Raw genomic sequence first — 3,235 nt, 5'->3', positions numbered from 1 at the left:
CCCCCCCCGACTTTGGAAGGTCATAACTTTCAGAAAAATGAATATTTTTTAATGAAATTTTCTATGCATATATTATTTATTATGTAGATTCCGAATATATATAAAATTTTCGGTGAAAGTGTTTTGGAATGTGGGTGGGGGACAATTTTCGGAAATTCCAACAGAGTCCACTTAAATTCCTCTTAACTTCCACTAAAATGAATATTTTTTCGTGAAATTTTCTACAAATATACCTCGATGTATGTACATTTCGAGCATGTAGGAATTTTGAAGGAAACAACTGCGGGTTATTTTTGAGAAGTGTTCCCCACTCGGTGGTGTTTCAGAGCAAGTCGTCCATAATTGTTTCATTTTTCTCTATTATTGTCTTTAAAAAAAATCTATTATTATCATCATCATCATCATTATTATTATTATTATTATTATCATTATTGAGTTAGAAAGCAATGCATGTCATCAAAGTGACACTGGGATACAAATATACGAAGCCCAATACAACCATCATGACTACCCGGCTGATTTGGCTTGTATTTTAGCTGATCAAACTCTCCTTCTTATGAATTCTGTGATGGTATGCTGATGACATTTGTTACCAAGATGAGGATGCTTTCCACAGTTGGAAAAATTGTAGTAGTAGTAGTTTTGTCACAGAATCACCCTTGACTAGACTGAGCAATACTGTAATGAAACGTATTGCAAAGTGAGACAATACCATTCCATTCCATCGTTTGTATAAGATTTTACAGTGCACAGTGTCCTTCCTTTTTCAAGGCAATAGGATATGACATAAGGGAATTTTGCTGTTATTTCTTTTTACTAGTTGGTTGTTGAGTGACCTCATAGTGGTTTTCTTGACTCGTGATTGAAGTAGCTTTGTCGGTGATGATGGCCAAGGTGGCAGTAGTGATGGTGGTGGTGGTGATGATGGTGGTGGTGATGGTGGTGGTGTTATATATCATGGTATTATTTACAGTATGGATTAGAGCCTGATGAAGTAGGATGAGTGTGTGTATGGTAAGGAGGGTATGGGGGTATACAGTTCCACTTCTATCTGCCATCTACCATCTACCCATGGGTAGAAGGAAGTGGAACTGTATATAATTATGTAGAGAAAAAAGAGAGAACAAAAAAAAAAAAGCTATATAGAACCTGCAATGTGATGATAATTACTCAGGTAAAAGAACAAAAAATAAATGGAAAAAATAACTGAAAAAATAAAAGAGAAATATCCAACAAATCAAAAAAAAAAAAATCAATACATTCTGTTGTCATTCTTTTGGAAAAAACAGCTACAACAACAAAAACAAACAGAAAAATAGAATGGTATAATTTCCTAATTCATTCATTTACTCATTCTTTCAATCATTCATTCCTCCTTAAATATAAATGCTCAGAGAAGGAAACCATAAGCTGCTACAGCTCTCTTCTTTAACCCCACCACCACTCCCATCGCCCTGACCACGTCTCCATTGTGCTCCACTCCATTCCGCACCCAACACCCAACAGCCCCACGCAACCCTCTGTACAAACCTTCATCTTTTCAAAAATCTCCCAACTCTTTTGCTTTATACATTATCTCTCTTCCTATTGATAGATTCTATTATTGTTTATTTTTGTTCCCTCAAGTTATTAGTCTAGGCGTCAACTTTTACTATAATGTGTGCCTCTCAGGCGAGTCTAATTACTTTTGACTGACGACTGTTGTTTCACACAGAAGATAATTATACTGGTGAGGAATAAACTGCTTACAGAATTGCAGTTATTTTCCTAAATTTAAATTTTACAATTAAAACAAAAGCAATAAATATTTCAAACTAAAAATAATAAAAATAATATAAAATAAAATAAACTATGTAACACTGACAAAACCAAATAAACATAAAAATAAACTAAAAAAACCCTTGAAATTAGAAGAACTCATTAAAGTGTGAAAAATTATTATCAGTAAATCTATAATGAACAGTTAGGTTGAAATTGAGTTAGCTTTCAATTGTATAAGCAGTTCCAATAGTGCCGTATGGGTTACACTGGTATACTATGGCATGCAGTAGGCTTGGGATGATATCTTGTATGTTGGATTCATTGGTATGGAGTGACTTGTTTCATAGTTGGTTGCAATAATGTAGGTATATGGAATACATTGTAAGTTTGAGTCATATTTCATAGTGACCTTAGTTAAATGCTTTGAAGTTCTGATCAGGCATTGTATCGTATTTTGCATTTTTTTTTTTTTTTGGTATTTTTGTTTTCTTTTACTTGCTTCAGTCACTGTACTGTGGCCATGCTGGAGTGGCACTTCCTTGAATGGTTTTTAATCAGGCAAATCGACCCCCCCCCAATACTTATTCTAAACACCCATATTTATTCTATTGGTCTTTTTTGCAGACCCAATAAGGTACAGGGACACGAACAAAGCAACACTGGTTACCATACAGTGGTGCGACAAACAAACACAATGACATATATACATATATACACATAAATATATGAATAATATATAGATGCAGGTGTGACTGTGTGGTAAGTAGCTTGCTTCTCAACCACTTGGGTCTGAGTTCAGTCTCATTGTGTGGCACTTGGTCAAGTGTTTTCTGCTATAGCCTCGGGCAGACCAAAGCTTTGTGAATGGAATTAGTAGACTTAAGCTAAAAGAAGCCTGTCACACATGTCTATATATATATATATATGTGTGTGTGTGTATCTTGTGTTTGTGTTTGTCCCCCCTAACTTAGTGGTTCAGCAAAAAGGACTGATAGAATAAGTACTAGGCTTAAAAAATAAGTCTTAGGGGTCAATTTAGTCGACTAAAACCCTTCAAGGCAGTGCTCCAGCATGGCCGCAGTCAAGTGATTGAAAAACAAGTAAAAGAATATAAATGCACCAAACTTCCACACAGTTTCCATCTGTCATCAACCAAATTCATTCACAAAGCATTGATTGGCCTAGGCCATGCAATGGGTTCGATGGGACATCCATTATGCTAGAAGAAGATCACTAACGATCTGATCACTAAAGATTGTTCTCAAGAAAATTCAGCAAGCACCAGAACATAAGAGAGCAAGACAAATGAAAACATACAAAAATATAAAGAATTAATTATTGACCGGTTTCACCATCAATCAAAATTACTTACGTAATAGTCCTTGGCTCATCAGTACAATCGTTCCTTTGAATATAATTTGCAGAACAATACACGAGATGTCCGCATAAAATTAGACATGTGTATAGTTCTACC

At 35.1% G+C, this 3,235-nt stretch overlaps 2 protein-coding genes across 7 annotated transcripts in view; both read left to right on the top strand.

Moving 5' to 3' along the window:
- LOC106879393 (protocadherin gamma-A4) overlaps window positions 1–3,235 on the top strand; it is a 332,347-nt gene that overhangs the window by 24,081 nt on the left and 305,031 nt on the right. The window lies entirely within an intron of this gene.
- LOC106879391 (piggyBac transposable element-derived protein 4-like) overlaps window positions 1–3,235 on the top strand; it is a 7,001-nt gene that overhangs the window by 1,545 nt on the left and 2,221 nt on the right. The gene's annotated exons all lie outside the window — the stretch shown is intronic.

The sequence above is a fragment of the Octopus bimaculoides genome, chromosome 14, assembly GCF_001194135.2.
Source record: "Octopus bimaculoides isolate UCB-OBI-ISO-001 chromosome 14, ASM119413v2, whole genome shotgun sequence".
NCBI lineage: Eukaryota > Metazoa > Mollusca > Cephalopoda > Octopoda > Octopodidae > Octopus > Octopus bimaculoides.
This window is presented reverse-complemented; position numbering and strand designations above follow the sequence as displayed.